General features: G+C 43.7%; 1 protein-coding gene across 1 annotated transcript in view; it reads right to left on the bottom strand.

The window, feature by feature from the left end:
• MYPN (myopalladin) overlaps positions 1-18,295 on the bottom strand; it is a 336,685-nt gene extending 318,390 nt beyond the window's left edge. The window contains exon 1 of the mRNA XM_075348786.1: positions 18,217-18,295. The gene's annotated coding sequence lies outside the window, so the exon portion shown is untranslated. The remainder of the gene's footprint in view (positions 1-18,216) is intronic.
• Positions 18,296-18,626: the final 331 nt, after the last annotated feature.

Raw genomic sequence — 18,626 nt, 5'->3', positions numbered from 1 at the left:
AGAGTGAGTGCAGATTCATTGCACCCACACTCCTCATATGAAGGGTCTGCACTCCTAGAAAATGGGGGATACGTTCCCTGAGTGTCTTTCCCCCCCATATTCTAGACGGTCCAGAGTCGTCGTGGGACCCCTTTATTTTTTTCTTACAATAAATTGGTGAAAGAGGAAATGTTTTGGGGACTGTTTTTTCAAATAAATTTCTTTTGTCGATTTTTTTTTGTTAGTACTGACAGTTTATGATGTTGGGTATCTAATAGACGCCATGACATCACAAACTGCTGGGCTTGATGTCAGGTGACCTTACAGCTAGTATCAACCCGATTTATTACCCTGTTTGCCACTGCACCAGGGCACGGGATGAGCAGGGGTGAAGCGCCAGGATTGGCGCATCTAGTGGATGCGCCACGTCTGGGGTGCCTGCTATTTTTAGGCTGTGAAGGCCCAATAACTATGGACCTTCCCACCCTGAGAATACCAGACCACAGCTGTCCGCTTTACCTTGGCTGGTGATCCAATTTGGGGGGGACCCTACTTTTTTTGTGTAATTATTAATATTTATAAAATAATTATAAAAAAAGAGCCTGGGGGGACCTCCACATTGGATCCCCAACCACAGTAAAGCTGCCAGCTGTGGTTTTCAGGCTACAACCATCTGCTTTACCCTAGCTGGCTATCAAAAATGGGGGGACCCAACGTCATTTTTTTTTTAACTATTTTTTAAATAGAAAAAAATAATGGGCTTCCCTGTATTTTGATTGCCAACCAAGGTAACGGCAGGCAGATGGGGGTGGCAATCCATAGCTCTCTGCTTTATCTGCGCTGAGAATCAAAAATACCGCGGAGCGCTACGTCATTTTTTTTAAAGATTTATTTTTACAGCACTGTGATGTCCAGCAATCAAAATACAGGGAAGCCCATTTTGTTTTTAGTTATTTAAATAAATAATTAAAAAAATATATATGGGCTCCCGCTGCATTTTTTGTATTGCTAGCTAAGGGTAATCCAAGCAGCTACTGGCTGCTAACCCCCACTGCTTGGTGTTACCTTCACTGGCAATGGAAAATCCAGGGAAGCATTTTTTATTTTTTTTGCCAAAAAACTACAAAAAAAGGACGTGAGCTTCGCCATATTTTTGTATGCTAGCCAGGTATAGCAGGCAGGTGCTGGAAGAGTTGGATACAGCGCCAGAAGATGGCGCTTCTATGAAAGTGCCATTTTCTGAGGCGGCTGCAGACTGCAATTCGCAGCAGTGGGGCCCAGAAAGCTCAGGCCAACCTGTGCTGCGGATTCCAATCCCCAGCTGCCTAGTTGTACCTGGCTGGACACAAAAGTGGGGCGAAGCCTACGTCATTTGTTTTCTAATTATTTCATGAAATTCATGAAATAATAAAAAAAGGGCTTCCCTTTATTTTTGGTTCCCAGCCGGGTACAAATAGGCAACTGGGGGTTGGGGGCAGCCGTACCTGCCTGCTGTACCTGGCTAGCATACAAAAATATGGCGAAGCCCACATAATTTTTTCAGAGGGCAAAAAACGTCTGTATACAGTCCTGGATGGAGTATGCTGAGCCTTGTAGTTCTGCAGCTGCTGTCTGTCTGTATGGAGAAGAGCGACCAGCAGCTGCAGAACTACAAGGCTCAGCATACTCCATCCAGGACTGAATTTTAATTGAGATTTTTTAAAATAAAAAATCCCCAATAAACCAGCGCTGATAAGAGGTTTTTTTTATTAATATTTTATACTTTTTATTGCTATCCTTGTTTTAGACACAAATTTATTCAAAACAATTCACACAATAGAACAAGGAATAAGAAAGAAGAATAAACCACATATGGTAGAAATAAAAATAAAAGTAAAAATAAAGAATAAGTAATTGATAGTGCAGCAAACAGATACCAGGTGTCTGGTTGCAGTCCCCTGGCCGGTAGTAGAGCAATTATTAAATCTAGTATAGTATATTAAGTGATGCTTCAAGGCATATGATATTTAATGCCAATTGAAACTATCACTGCAATATGATTTTTCAGATACCTGGAGAGTTTTTTTCAATCCATAAGTAAAAAGGTTTTTAATAGAGGCTTAAATTATAAGCAGCAATTTCAGCGTTCCAAGTGCCTTTAAATGAATTTGAAGAAACTGCACTTCAGGATTGTAGTGAGGATGAGGTGCCCCAGCTCATCAAGTGTTCCAATAGGAGTTTACGTGCAGTCAAGTTCAGGCAGCAATTTCAGCGTTCCAAGTGCCTTTAAATGAATTTGAAGAAACTGCACTTCAGGATTGTAGTGAGGATGAGGTGCCCCAGCTCATCAAGTGTTCCAATAGGAGTTTACCTGCAGTCAAGTTCAGGCAGCAATTTCAGCGTTCCAAGTGCCTTTAAATGAATTTGAAGAAACTTGTCAGAGTTCCGGGATTTCCAGTTTTCTTTTGAAGGATCTTGCCCTTTGTTAACATGGAGTTTTCTGTTCTGTTGCCCTACTTCCTGTCCATAGGTTTAAAAGCCGCCCCTAAGCTTAGTCTAGTTGCCTGAGTATACTGCTTCCTGTGTACTCCTGCCCTGCTGCTCTCATCTCCTGATTGCTGTTTGGATCCAGTGGAAACACCTGACACCAGCTCTGGACTTCACCTCTCATCCAACTGTGCTCGGACTCTGTCTGCCGTCTCTGGTCGTCACTTCTGCCCGGTCCCTTCCGTTCATATCCACCCTAGGACTCACATCACGTACGGACATTTTTTGGACTATATCTGTTGCCTTTTTGTGTCTCGGCTGCTGCGCATTTAGGCCTTCTGGGGTGATTGCCGGACAGCCCCTGTATAGGGGTTCGCTCCTGGTGGTCTCCCTGGGGAAGTCCGGTGTGTGGCCCCAGGAATTCCCCTTTGCTCTGAACCCGGCAGGTATTTACTGTGTTTATGTTCCACTGTGTATATACTGTTCTGTGTGCATATTGCGGTTACATATTACTGTGTATATTTTGTTCTGTTTACATATTGCGGTTACTTATTATTGTGTATATTCTGTTCTGTGCACATATTGCGGTTACATATTATAAAACGTCTTTTGCACCAAGACTCGTCTCTGGTTGTCATTGCCCTAACGCAATCGAAATCCTCAGTACATACAATAGTATTACATTATACTCAGGCCACTAAGAGGATTTCACTGGGGCAATGACTGAGACACGAGTAGATCCGCTTTTCTCCATGATTAACTCCTTGCAGCAGGAGATGGAGGCGGTGCAAACTAAGCTTAGAGATGTGGAGGTACAGCTGGGCCATGATCACCAGGTACTTGGTCCGGCTATTCAGGATTTGCAAACCAGAGTGTAGGCTCAGGAAGCCGCCCCCACTACGTCCGTATCAGCTGCCGGTATGCCTAGGTTACCCCCATTTCGTTTCAGTGGTGATCGTAGTCAGTTTCGTGGATTTGTTAACCAGTGTATACTATTTTTTTGATGTACATGCTGATTATTACCGTTCTGACCGGTCAAAAGTGTTATGTATAATCATGTTGTTAACCTCACGAGCACTGGCTTGGGCTAAAACTATGATAGAGAATCGTGATATCCGTTTAAATAACCTGGATGACTTTTTAACAGCAATGGCGCAAATGTTTGATGATCCTAATCGCCGCGCTACCGCTGAATCGGCTCTGCTTTCCTTACGTCGGGGAAAGCGGTCTGTCGTCGAATACGCCACTGAGTTCAACAGGTTAGTGGTAGACACCGACTGGGGAAACAATGCACTATTGTCAGTTTTCAGAAAGGGTTTGTCCGGTACCATCAAGGACGAGTTAGCTCGTGCGGAATCTCCACGGGATTTTGAACTGTTTCTCCAACACTGTGTGCGTATTGGTACCCGCTTGACGGAACGCCGACAGGAAAAATGGGCAGCTGTAAACCGGGTAACCAACTTTGCGTTTCCTTCTAGAAAACCCGCTCACAAGACGCCACGGGAGGCCGAGGATGTTCCTATGCAAGTGGACTCTCTACAAAAGCGAGAGACCAACGAACGTCGTGAACACCGGCTCCGTGAGCGTTTGTGTTTCTATTGTGGTCAATCGGACCATTTTCTGATTGACTGCCCAAAACGTCCAAATCGCCCGAATAAGGTACTGGCAGCAATGGCAGAGTGTGACAACACAGACGCAGAGTCCGATATCTCTGAGGCAAGTTTACACCTGGATGCGGTATTTCCCTTGACTTTGATGTCAACTTCACCTATGGACTCAGAAGGGAAATACACCCATTGCTCGCTTCCCATTCAGATACGGTGGGAGGAACAGTTAATTCCTACATCTGCTATGATAGACTCTGGGGCAGGGGGAAATTTCATGGACTCTTCTTTTGCCAGGAAACACGGTATCCAGACTCAACAAAGATCCTCACCGGTTACCATGGAGACGGTAGACGGTTCTCCTTTAGTTTCTGGACCAGTTGATCGGGAGACAGTACCCCTTGAATGTGTGATGAAACCAGGTCAGCAGGAGACCCTTGTTTTCATATTGATTTCTTCTCCCCATTTTCCGATAATTTTAGGAATTCCTTGGCTGCGGTCAAAAAATCCAGTCATCGATTGGGAGACTAAAGAAATATCCTTCCCACCCCAGAGTGGTCCGACCATTAGTCCAACTATACTGGTTCCAGTAACACCGAATACGGAGGGCACTGTACAGGTACCTGTTCTACCCCCGGTTTATAATGACTTCGCTGATATATGCGACAAAAGAAAAGTAGATCGGCTTCCCCCGCATAGACCGTATGATTGTTCCATAGACTTACTCCCAGGGGCAGAGATCCCGTTTGGTCATGTCTACCTGTTGGCGGCACCTGAGTTACAAGCACTAAAAGATTACATCAATGAAAGCCTAGCCAAGGGATTTATTCGACCTTCTACCTCACCAGCAGGGGCACCCATCTTTTTCGTGAAAAAGAAAGAGGGGACTCTGAGACCTTGTATCGACTACCGGGAACTAAATAAGATAACCATCCGGAACCTGTATCCGTTACCGTTGATTCGATTCCCGAACTATTGGAGAGAGTACAACAGGCCAAAATATTTACTAAATCGGATCTCCGTGGGGCATATAATCTACTCCGCATACGTCCCGGGGACGAGTGGAAAACAGCGTTCAGATGTCGGTATGGACATTATGAGTATCTAGTGATGCCTTTTGGACTTTGTAACGCCCCTGCGGCTTTCCAACACCTAGTCAACGATATTTTTAGGGATATAATGGACCAGTTCATGGTGATTTACCTGGATGATATCTTGATCTTTTCTGATTCCCTACAGGAACACCAGGAGCACGTCAAAACAGTACTTACCCGTCTGAGGGATAACCACCTGTATATTAAACTTGAGAAGTGCGAATTCCATTGCTCAAAGATACAATTTTTAGGATATGTCATCTCTCCTCAGGGACTGAACATGGAGTCTGGCAAGATACGGGCAATTCTAGACTGGCCGGAACCGGGAAACATCAAGGAGGTACAACGCTTTGTCGGTTTTGCTAACTTTTACAGACGCTTTATCCGCAACTTTTCAGAGATCGTCCACCCTATCACTCTGTTAACCAAAAAAGGGCAGAAGTTTGTGTGGTCCGCCCAGGCCCGGGAAGCTTTCAATCGTCTCAAGGTTTGTTTTACCTCAGCACCAATACTAATACACCCGAATCCCGCACTCCCTTTTATTGTGGAAGTCGACGCTTCTGATTATGCATTAGGGGCTATCCTTTCCCAAAGGACTGGGGACAAGAGTCTCTTGCACCCGTGTGCTTTCTTTTCTCGCCGGTTGTCCCCTGCAGAAAAGAACTATGACATTGCGGACAAGGAATTGTTGGCGATTATTTCAGCTTTTAAGGAATGGAGACACCATTTACAGGGAGCAGCGCAACAAGTGATAGTTCTCACAGACCATCGTAACCTAGAATTCATTAAATCTGCCAGGTGCCTGTCTCCACGGCAAGCCCGTTGGAGCCTGTTCCTTAACCAGTTCAATTTTATCGTTACATACCGTCCAGGGTCACGTAATGGGAAAGCCGATGCCTTGTCCCGAATCCACGCCATGGACTCCGTGCCTGGAACCCCGTCTCAGACCGTGTTATCAGATGCCAATTTCGTTGGAGTAATCCAGGACCAGGACTTGTGGAAGGACATCAAGCTGGCCTATGATGGTGACGTATTTCTTGCTGCCCCCCCGAATGATGTGACTCTTGTCCTTCGGAATGGTGTGTGGTTGAGAGAGCGACGTATTTATGTCCCGGAGGCTGTAAGACTTCGGGTTCTCAAGTTGGTCCATGACTCCATGTTGGCAGGTCATAGGGGGGTACAGAAGACGCAGGAATTTCTGAGTCATTTTTTTCTGGTGGCCTACCTGTTTAAAGGATGTGAAAGACTATGTCCACTCATGTGTGGTTTGTGCCCGGTGCAAGGTCCCTCGTGTGGCTCCTACGGGACTCCTTCAACCGTTACCCGTACCATCTCGCCCTTGGGGATCCATCTCAATGGATTTTATTGTGGAGTTGCCCGTCTCAGGCGGTAACAATACCATTTTAGTGGTGGATCGGTTGACAAAGGCTGCTCACTTTATTCCATGTACCGGTCTTCCCTCAGCCGCAGAGACAGTGGATTTGGTTATCCAGAATATATTTCGATTGCATGGGGTACCAGATGAGATCATCTCTGACCGGGGCGTGCAGTTCACGTCTAAGTTCTGGAAGGGGTTTTGTTCGGCACTCCATATTGATGTCTGTTTGTCTTCTGCATACCATCCCCAGACAAATGGGCAAACCGAACGGACTAATCAAACCCTGGAGAAGTACCTACGATGTTATGTCAGCCATCTGCAGGACGATTGGTTGCAGCTGCTTCCTTTGGCGGAGTTCTCGTATAACAACACTCAGAGCAGCTCCACTAAGGTAACGCCCTTTTTCGCTAACTTGGGTTACCATCCGAATATTTTGCCTATGTCACCGGTGGCGGTTTCGGTGCCAGCGGTGGAGGACAGATTGACGGAGCTACGACGGAATCTGGAGGTTTGAAAGGACTCTTTGGCTTCGGTTCAGGAGCGTTACAAGAAGTCGGCAGACACTCACCGGAAACAGGCACCCATGTATAAGGTAGGGGACTCGGTGTGGTTGTCCACCAAAAATCTGAAATTAGGTGTTCCTTCGCAGAAGCTGGGGCAGAAATTCATTGGTCCGTTTTAAGATCACCGGGATAGTGAGCTCTGTGGCCTGTCGGCTGAGGTTACCGCACAATTTAAAGGTACACCCGGTCTTTCATGTTTCTCTGCTAAAACCAGTTTCCCCTAATACGTTTCATGGTCGTATCGTGCCTCCTCCTCCGCCGGTGATGGTTGATGGCCAGGAGCAGTTCGTGGTTAAGGACATTATTGACTCCCGGCTCCATCGGCATCGGCTTCAGTATCTGGTACGTTGGCAGGGGTACTCCCCCGAGGACGATTCCTGGGAACCTGTGGGTAACATCCGAGCGTCCCGGAAGGTTGCTCAGTTTCATCGGAGGTACCCAGACAAGCCTGGCCCTGATCCGTCCTGAGGCCGTTTCTGGGGGGGGGGAGTACTGTCAGAGTTCCGGGATTTCCAGTTTTCTTTTGAAGGATCTTGCCCTTTGTTAACATGGAGTTTTCTGTTCTGTTGCCCTACTTCCTGTCCATCTGTTTAAAAGCCGCCCCTAAGCTTAGTCTAGTTGCCTGAGTATACTGCTTCCTGTGTACTCCTGCCCTGCTGCTCTCATCTCCTGATTGCTGTTTGGATCCAGTGGAAACACCTGACACCAGCTCTGGACTTCACCTCTCATCCAACTGTGCTCGGAATCTGTTTGCCATCTCTGGTCGGCACGTCTGCCCGGTCCCTTCCGTTCATATCCACCCTAGGACTCACATCACGTACGGACATTTTTTGGACTATATCTGTTGCCCTTTTTGTGTCTCGGCTGCTGCGCATTTAGGCCTTCTGGTGTGATTGCCGGACAGCCCCTGTATAGGGGTTCGCTCCTGGTGGTCTCCCTGGGGGAGTCCGGTGTGCGGCCCCGGGAATTCCCCTTTGCTCTGAACCCGGCAGGTATTTACTGTGTTTATGTTCCACTGTGTATATACTGTTCTGTGCGCATATTGCGGTTACATATTACTGTGTATATTTTGTTCTGTTTACATATTGCGGTTACTAATTATTGTGTATATTCTGTTCTGTGCACATATTGCGGTTACATATTATAAAACGTCTTTTGCACCAAGAACTCGTCTCTGGTTGTCATTGCCCTAACGCAATCGAAATCCTCAGTACATACAATAGTATTACAAAACTGCACTTCAGGATTGTAGTGAGGATGAGGTGCCCCAGCTCATCAAGTGTTCCAATAGGAGTTTACCTGCAGTCAAGTTCAGGCAGCAATTTCAGCGTTCCAAGTGCCTTTAAATGAATTTGAAGAAACTGCACTTCAGGATTGTAGTGAGGATGAGGTAAACTCCTATTGGAACACTTGATGAGCTGGGGCACCTCATCCTCACTACAATCCTGAAGCGCAGTTTCTTCAAATTCATTTAAAGGCACTTGGAACGCTGAAATTGCTGCTTATAATTTAAGCCTCTATTAAAAACCTTTTTGCTTATGGATTGAAAAAAACTCTCCAGGTATCTGAAAAATCATATTGCAGTGATAGTTTCAATTAGCATTAAATATCATATGCCTTGAAGCATCACTTAATATACTATACTAGATTTAATAATTGCTCTACTACCGGCCGGGGTACTGCAACCAGACACCTGGTATCTGTTTGCTGCACTATCAATTACTTATTCTTTATTTTTACTTTTATTTTTATTTCTACCATATGTGGTTTATTCTTCTTTCTTATTCCTTGTTCTATTGTGTGAATTGTTTTGAATAAATTTGTGTCTAAAACAAGGATAGCAATAAAAAGTATAAAATAATAAAAAAACCTTATCAGCGCTGGTTTATTGGGGATTTTTTATTTTAAAAAATCTCAATTAAAATTCATTTCTGATTCCAGGCAAATTAAAGGGGATTTTTTGCCTACAAACCTAGCTGCAGATTTAATGGCTATTGGGGTCAAGCGCTAACAATTGTCTGTAGACTACTTGGTATATCCATCCAGGACTGTATGCAGAAGTTTTTTGCCCACCAAAAAAATGACGTGGGCTTTGCCATATTTTTGTATGCTAGCCAGGTACAGCAGGCAGCCACGGGCTGCCTCCAACCCCCAGTTGCCTATTTGTACCCGGCTGGGAACCAAAAATATAGGGAAGCCCTTTTTTTTTTTTTTTTTTTTTAATTATTTCACTTATTTCATGAAATAATTAAAAATCAAATGACGTGGGCTTTGCCCCATTTGTGTCCAGCCAGGTACAATTAGGCAGCTGGGGATTGGAATCCGCAGCACAGGTTAGCCTGAGGTTTCTGGGCGCCTCTGCTGCGAATTGCAGTCCGCAGCCGCCCCAGAAAATGGCGCTCTCATAGAAGCGCCATCATCTGGCGCTGTATCCAACTCTTTCAACAGCCCTGGAGCCGGGTGGCTTGTTGGGTAATCATGAGTTAATACTGGCTTTGTTTTACTAGCCAGTATTAAGCCAGAGATTCCTAATGTCAGGCACGTTTGACCCGGCCATTAAGAATCTCCAATAAAGGGTTAAAAAAAAACACCACACAGAGAAAAAATACTTTAATAGAAATAAATACACAGACACATTAGAGACTCCATCTTTATTACCCCCAGTCAGCCCTCCACGATCCATGGTCTTCTGTCTTTCTCGTTCAACAAATGCAGCTCTGCTCCATCACTGCTGCATGGGGGAAGACGCTGCTTCCCGTGCAGCCTTCACTCCGTGAAGGCTGCACGGGAAGCACCGTGCAGCCTTCACTCTGTGAGAGATCAGTGCTGCTGGCTGTTAGCGGTAACGCTGACGGACGCGTTACCATAGCATCGGTGCTCCCGGAGCCACGGCTAGCGGTGACGTCACCGCTAACTGCGTTGCTATGGCAACGGTGATCTCCGTTAATGACCGGCTGTGTCAGCCGGTCCCTAACGGAACGGGGAGTCGACTGTGTGCTAGAGCATGTCGACGGTACACGGCGATACACAAATGTGTACCGGAGAGATGCACTCGCAGGTCCTACATGACGTGTCATAGTCATGTGACCAGTCTGTAGCCAATGAGATAATAGCCACGTGACTGGTCACATGGCTATTTTGACGTCACGATAGGTCCTGCATCACTGCTGGCAGTGCTAGTCACCGGGAGGATTCAGCGATCATCGGATGGAATAGCGGCAGGAGACAGAGTGCAGGAGGGATCGCGGGGACCGGTAAGTGTTATGGCAATGTTTATTAACTGTTTGTGTACATCCTATAGGTTCAAGTTTAGTTCGACGAACCGAACTCGAACGAGACCTCCGTTCGGCGAACCGAACTCGAGCCGAACCACGGCCAGTTCGCTCATCTCTACTAGGTACCAATACTATTCACTCAAATATGGCCATATTCCTTACCAAGTTACATCAAGTCACTGCCATTTTTTACATTTTGTCGAAAATCCACAAATCTATTGATCATCCGCCCTAGATGCCCTATTGTGGCATCCGCTATTTCAATTCTCTCCCCGTTATCAGTGTTTTTAGAAAAAATCTTAACCACTTTAGTTAAACACACCTTGTCTCCTTTGTTTTGGATACAGGGAATTTACTTAAAAATTATAGGAAATCTTGCTGTAGTGCCCCCTGATAGTCTGCTGGTTACTCCAGATGTTATATCATAAGCATAAGGACCCTTAATGTTGGGTTACAAATGTATACATTTTGACCAAAATATGGACCTTAATTTAGTAAATATCATTTTTATATAATTTTAAAACAGTGTGGAATTGTTGTTTTTGCATTCCCTCACCCCCCCCCCCAAAAAAAAAAATTAATAGACTTTTGTCAATACATGTAACCTAAAATGGTGTCACAAGAAGTACACCTCTACCCAAAAATACAAGCCCCCATATAGCCCCCATGTAGCTACATAGACAAAAGTTATGGTTTTCAAGGAAAGAATATTTTATATACTAGCATTAAACACGATATGAGACTTCAAGCAGTCACCAATATGCTGAACCAATGATATCTATCAGTGACTCCATACATTTTTGCCTTTAACTTCTTTCACTGGTTTAATATGAAAATGTATTTCTTTTTGGAGATATTTTTTATCTCCAGATCTGTGGCACAGCGATTGGGTCAAATGTATCAATGGCTCAATCCAATTGCTTCATGGACCATTTTTGACACACATTTATAACAATGAATTATTCAAATCACATTTGTTGGGTACGATTAGTGATGGACGAGCATGCTCAGCACTGCTAAGTACTCGATGGAACTTTGGGGTGCTCGAGACTCAATCAAGTATCTTGCTACTTGGTCGCCATACTGAAGTTCTTGACGGACATGTTATGCGGCTTTTTTTTATCCACTAAACATGTGGAGGTTGCCTGCCAATCATGGTAATGCTGTACCCATGTTAGCTACTGCCATTACTGTGATTTGCTGGCCATATAGCATCATCGCGTCAATATAAGATCCGGTGATGCCATGCTCGGTGCACTGTACCCAGAAATAGAGTAGGGAGAATTTCTGTTGGAGAAGGGACAGTGTGTTATAGCATCACAGTACCTGCTGGTGCAACATTAAAAGAACATTCCTTTTCATGGCTAATTGAAATAGATGCTATACTATACTAATACTGCTGTTAGTCTGCAATTAGTGTAGGGTTAGCTTCTGGAATAGGGATAGTGTATTAGAGGCAGGGATTTAGCCTCACAGAGCTTGCTGCTGCTACGTACAACCAACAGTCTGATGGAATACCAACAGGCATGTTGTAGCTTGTATTCAACTTTTTCTCCCAAAGCCTTATTATTATGGGTAATGTGGATCTCCAGCGAGTGGCCACGTCGCACACCAGTCAGTCAGCTGGCACTTGAAACCACTGCTACAGCACTGCCAGACTGGTGGCAGCTGTAACTGATTTGCAGAAATAAGCACACACACGGTGTAGCTTCACAAGTAGCTCAGGCAAATCTGGGTAGGTTTTCAGAAGATGCTGAACTACTAGTTGAGCAAGTGGGCCAGGCATAGTATGTGTGGTGGCTTGCCAAGCTTCATAGCTGCCACCAGCTTACAACTATTACAACTATTTACACACAACCATGCCTGGTTGTAGGTTCAGCAGCAGAACCACAGATCTGTCGGGTCTGTTAGACCTTTCAACAACTCTGTGGTGAACTGTTTGTCACCCAAACATATTATTTTCAGGAGAGCCAGTTGCTTCTTTAACGAGGCAGTGCTGCGGTGCTTACAGCTTGCGACTGATATGAACGACATGCTTCGAGATGTCAATTTGGGGTTGGAGGAGGTGCAGGAACTGGTATATAAGGTAGAGGAAACCCTGATGGAACTAGAGCTCACAATTCTCAGCATCGGTAGCATGTGTACCATCTCAGGGTCAGACTCGCTTACGGCCTTCACAAGGTCCACCCACTGTGCTGCCAAGGAAATGTAGCTTCACAAGCCTAAACAGCAACATTTCCAGTTCATGTGGTCTGGAAATGTGCCCATTTATTGTTTGGGCCTGTGGATAGGTGGGTGGCAGGTTGTTTCCGTTTGCGTTGCAAGGTTTGGAGTTAGGACAGCTGAATGCTGCTCAGGCACAATGAATCTTACAACATTGCTGGTGGTGCTTGTGAATGTGCAACAACAGGTTCAGGGCAGAAAGTATCCATGCATGCATCCTGAACAGGGAATTGTCCAGCACATAGCACAGGGGAAGAAGCAGTTGTTTCATCCAAAGAGACTGATTGTGGACCCAAGCATTCGGCCCACTAATTTGGGTGCTTTAATGATATGGGTACGAGCATACTGGTGTTGGTCCGGGTGATATTGGTCAGGCCCCTACTGTTCTTGGTAAGGTGCAAACACCCACTGAGATCCCAAGGGTCAGTTTTCGCAGGCACATCTCCCAACCAAAACCAAACCGGGAGTGGACTTCCCCGTTCCAGACGAGGTCGTCTAAAATAGAAGCAAAATACAGAGTGCCGGAGGAAGGGACATTGGTACACCAGCCGGGTGTGGGAACTGAGTACACCCGGACACGGCAGCCGGCCACTAACACCTTGGTTTACCAGCAGACTCGTGTGCATTTATTCAATCACGAGTACACCAACACCCTCCGGTCCGGCCCAATGCATCACCACCACCAGCCATCACCTCCTGTGTTCTGGACACTGAGCCCTGGGGCATCCACTCCTACCCACAGAGGGGTTAACATCCAGCTGCCATCCCATCACCACCGGGTGCTCCCCAACAGCAGCGGTGGTACTCCATTTTACCACACACCGTGGGTGGCGTCACGAAGTATCCACCCCATACATATACGCCCCACTTTTGAGTGTCCGCGTGACCCCCGGGTCCGGAGACCCCTCGAGCCACTGTGGATCCGGATCTGAGCAGCCTGGCTGCTGACGTGGGGGCGGCACAAAGAATGCAGGATAATAACCTTGTTGATATGGTGGAGGAGGAGGACAAGAAAAATAATAAACCATGAACAGTTTACACTTTTCGGAGTAGGAAGGGGTGCATGAGAATACACAAAAAAAACCTATTTAATCTGGCTTTATGTCCTGCTAATATCATCCGCTGGGGTTGAGAAATCAGAGCCAATCCAGGCATTGTTCAGTTTTAAAACAGTCAGCTACGCCTAGTAGTTATTATGCCCCCGGTGGCACTAAAAACCCATGGAATCAACTTAAACCAGGAGAGATCAGTGGCAGCAGCCTGCAAGTCTCAGATGTGACTCAACTCCGTGTAAAAAATAAATAAAGATGTATTTATACAATGGGAGAAAGGCCCAAATGCACCTCTTGTGTGAATAAATGGACACAGGACTTGTGGTGTTTTTCCCCATGATGGGTTGGAAAAATTCTCCCCATGTGGCTCATAAATTTGCATTGGCAATGGCCTCCAATGAGATAAAAAAAAGATTGGAAACCCTAAAGGCGGTGTTACACGAATTCTGTGACCCCGACGACATATTGTTAGATATATCGTAGCGTGTGATGGGGCCTTAAGGCTAGAATCCCTGCCTATATTGTTCTAATACACTATTCCTTCTCCAGCAGCTCTCCCTTTGCAACTAAGAGCAATATAAGTAAAAAATAGAATAGATTTGATTTAGGGCTCATGCGCACGTAACTGCTAAATATTCTGCAGCGATTTTGACAGCACATGTGCGCATCAAATCACTGCAGAAAGACTGCATAATGAATGCAGTTTTTTTGTTAAAAAAAGCTGATTTCATGCGCTATGGCTGCTGCCTCCACCATAGACCGAGTGGGAACTGCACCCATAGCTCATTTTAACATGCTCATTTTATGAACGCACGGATTTGGGTCAAAATATTAGCATCCAAATCGCTGAGTTCATAAAAGCAACATGTGCACTTCTCATGCACAATCTACATAGATTGTGCAGGGGACGCAGGTCACATGCATTTACGCTGCAGTGCAATACGCAACAGAAATGCATGCAATTACACAATGTGTGCATGAGCCCTTAGACCTGACAACGACTTTTGAGTTAACATAGTAGCAGCAGCAAAGAATGTAAGGTAATAATAATCACTGCCTAGATACCTCTAATAAACTATCTCTTCTCGAAAAGCTCTCCCTACACTAATTGCAGCTAAGAGTAATAGTATTAGAAAACAGAATAGATTTGTATTATACGTGGAAAAGACTTTTAGGTTAACATAGGAGCAGCAGAATACCTGCCTACATGCCTCTAATACACTATCCTTTCTCAACCAGCTCTCCCTACATTAAATGCAGATAAGAGTGGTATTATTATACACTAGAATAGATTTTATACGCAGCAGCAAGGTTTGTAAGACTAGAATCTCTGCCTACATGTTGTTAATACACTATCCCTTCTCTAGCAGCTCTCCCTACACTAATTATAACTAAGAATGGTACTAAAGGACTTTTGGGTTAACGTAACAGCAGCAAGGAATATAAGGCAATAATCACTGTCTAGATGCGTTTAATACGCCATCCCTTCTGTACCAGCTTTTACTTTACTAATTACTGTCAAGAGCATTATTATTAGGAAATAGAATAGATTTACATTAGCCTGAAAATAATTTTTGGGTTTATATAGCAGCAGTAAGGTCTGTAAGGCTAGAATCCCTACCTACATGCCTCTAATACACTAACCCTTCCACCATCTCTTCTGAGACTAATTGTAGCTAAAAGCGGTATTATTAAAAAAAAGAATAGATTATAGATCTATAATTAAAATAGATATATAGTTCCAAAAAGATTTGAATTAGTCATGAAAATGACTTTTGAGTTAATGTAGCAGCAGCAGCAAGGTCTATAAGGCAAGAATCCCTGCCTACATGACTCTAATATACTATCCTTTCCCAGCAGCAGCTAGCCTTAAGCGAGCTTTACACACTACGATATCGTTAATGAATTATCGTCGGGGTCACGTTGTTTGTGACGCACATCCGGCTTCATTAACGAGATCGCAGCGTGTGACACTTTTGAGCGACCTTAAACAAACGCAAAAGCGGTCAAAATCGTTTGCCGCAGAGAGGTCGTCCTGAAACAAAAAAATTGTTTAATGCTTATTAGCGATGTTGTTCCTCATTCCTGCGGCACCACATATCGCTGTGTGTGACACCGCAGGAGCGACGAACATCTCCTTACCTGCCTCCACCGGCAATGCGGAAGGAAGGAGGTGGGCGGGATGTTACGTCCCACTCATCTCCGCCCCTCCGCTTCTATTGGACGCCTGCCATGTGACGTCGCTGTGACAACACACAAACCGCCCCCTTAGAAAGTAGACGGTTCGCCTGCCAGAGCGACGTTGCAGAGCAGGTATGTGCGTGTGACACTGACATAGCGATAATGTTCGCTACGGCAGCAATCACACAATATTGCACGTATGACGGGGGCGGGTGCTATCGCGCTCGACATCGCTAGCCGATGCTAGCAATGTTGCAGCGTGTAAGGCCCGCTTTATAGTAATTGTAGCTAAAAGTGGTATTATTAGAGCCTATAATAGATTTGAATTAGCCTTGAAAAAAATCTGTAAACCTAGAATCACTTTAATACACTATTCCTTCTTCAGCAGAAGCTCTCTCTACACCATTTCTGGAAACAGTGCACCAAGCATGACGTCACCAAGTCTTATATGGACCCGATGACATGATGCAGTCGGCCACAGTAATGCGAATAGTTAACATGGCAATCCCCACTTGTTTAGTGGCTGAAAAACAATCGCAAAACATGCTGGGTGAGGACTCAATCATGGCATCTGAGCACAAGGATACTCAATCGAGTATTGAGCGTGCCAAGCACCCCAATGCTTGATCAGGTACTTATTACTTCTTTTGTATACTCCATGAAAGAGAAGCTTCCAGCAGTCTGAAATTGGATCCTTATTTCCCATCATCTGTTGGTAGAGTTGGGAAGACCCCATACACATTAGACTGTCAGAAATTTTACAGTGACTCACTTCCTATAAAGGTCCCAGGATGGACCATCCTGTAGACTGTGAGCCTTCGCAAGCAGGGTCGTCTCTCCTTCTGTACCAGTCTGTGTTTTGTGTTGTTCGTGATTATTGTACTTGTTTTTATGATTTATACCCCTTTTTCACATCTAAAGCGCCATGGAATAAATGGCGCAATAATAATAAATAATAATAATGACAACTATTGACTTGAGTATTTTATGACTTTAGCGAACCACCTAGCTAAGATTTTGAGGGTAATATGGACATCTCCCAGTGGTATTTTCAAATTTAGTGTGAGGTACTACTTTAAAACTTTCTCAACCATTATCAATTAACAAATAATCTGAAGCATTGCAGTGATTATCTGTATAAACTTATTTAACATTACAAAGATCAGAATTTCAAATAATAAAACATATTAATAGTGAAAAATTACAATGGTACGGACAGGGTATTTCTATTAATTGTGTAATAAAATACAAAGAAAATAAATAATATAAACAGTTTCAGCCAAAAGACACTAGCATATCTCTATTACTTTTGTCATAAAAGAATATTAAATTAATGAATAAAATAAAAGGACTTGCTGTATGTAATAACTTGCATTACATATAATCTAACTCGATTTTTCTCTTGTAATGTCTTTACTGTTGCTGTGGGTTAACAGTTGACAGCTCTCTCTGTAAAGAAACACTAGAAGTTGTGCCATATGGATGCCTTCATCACAGTAAGCATTTGTGTGGAGGGGGAAGGAGACAGCTAGGCTATAAAAATAACTCATTTCATTTCCTTTGATCCTTCGTTAGCGATGCAAACAATTCACCCAAAATGAACTTGTTTATATACATACAGTATCTAAACCACAAAAACACTACTTGATTTCCAACAGATATTGATTGAAATCAAAGAGTGTTTTCGTGGTCACGTGAAATTACACTTACATGATTCATAAGACTATAAAGGACACATTCTCAAAGAATGCCAGAAATCACATTACAGTTTTTTTTATCAATGCACCAATATATAAATATAAATGCACCAACGAAGAAATATAAAAATAAATGCAGCAATGAACAAAATAATACCAACTCTTTTTTAAGCGTTAATCTTTGATTAATTCTTTCCCAATAATATTTTGTGCTTGTCAGTTACAGTTTAATGTTTAGTATGTTTTGTGCTTTAATATATAGAAGTCAGTGCCATGTGTATTGGTGCAAAATTTTAGTTTAATTCATATATAATGAATTAATGCTCTTAGTAGACAACTCCCAGCATCTGAGTATAAGGAGTGAAGTTGTACACCATCTGTCGTAAATCTCTTAACACCATGTAACAATATCGCATATTAAATATATGAACCGTTAATTACATAATTCACATTCACATCTGTTCCCAAACAATATTCATGTTTCAATCACATTTCCTAAGATCTCCGAGAAATGATGTAGACTCTTACAAATATCATCTGTCCCTCAAGACAACTTTAAGGAATTATTTATAGTATCTACAATTTCTAGGAATAGTTTCCTCAAATCTTAAAGTAAGAAACAACAAAACCAAAAATTTGTTGCATATGAGTAAATGCTGACTAATGCAGATCTTATATGTAATAAATATAAAATGACATCTTACCAGACAGTGACACACTAGTCATCCACCATCTGCTCTTCCTCTCTCTCTCATGGTTCTTGGTCTCGTGCCTTGCTCTATCAGGACAGTAATGGCCGCTTTCTTTTTAGCATGCTAATTATAGGTGCCCTCCTCATCCTGCTGTGGAAAAAAAAACATAATGTCATGCCAAGAGTTGAAGTGTACACATCACTTGTCGAGCTGTGGACACAGCCTACAAACGGAGATTTAGACAAATTTAGGCAAAGGCTTCTGGTTGGATGAGTCAGACACAAGATAATTAAAATAAATCAAATGTATTTCTTGTGATGTTATCCCAAACTTTTATTCTTTGATGAACACCCAATTATTTCCACTTAGAAGTAAACACAAAATTAGGTTTAATAAATTAAATAAATGGATGATAAGCCTGT

The sequence above is a fragment of the Anomaloglossus baeobatrachus genome, chromosome 5 (genome assembly GCF_048569485.1).
Source record: "Anomaloglossus baeobatrachus isolate aAnoBae1 chromosome 5, aAnoBae1.hap1, whole genome shotgun sequence".
Taxonomy (NCBI): domain Eukaryota; kingdom Metazoa; phylum Chordata; class Amphibia; order Anura; family Aromobatidae; genus Anomaloglossus; species Anomaloglossus baeobatrachus.
The sequence above is the reverse complement of the archived record's forward strand: the minus strand, read 5'-3'. Positions and strand labels throughout refer to the sequence as shown.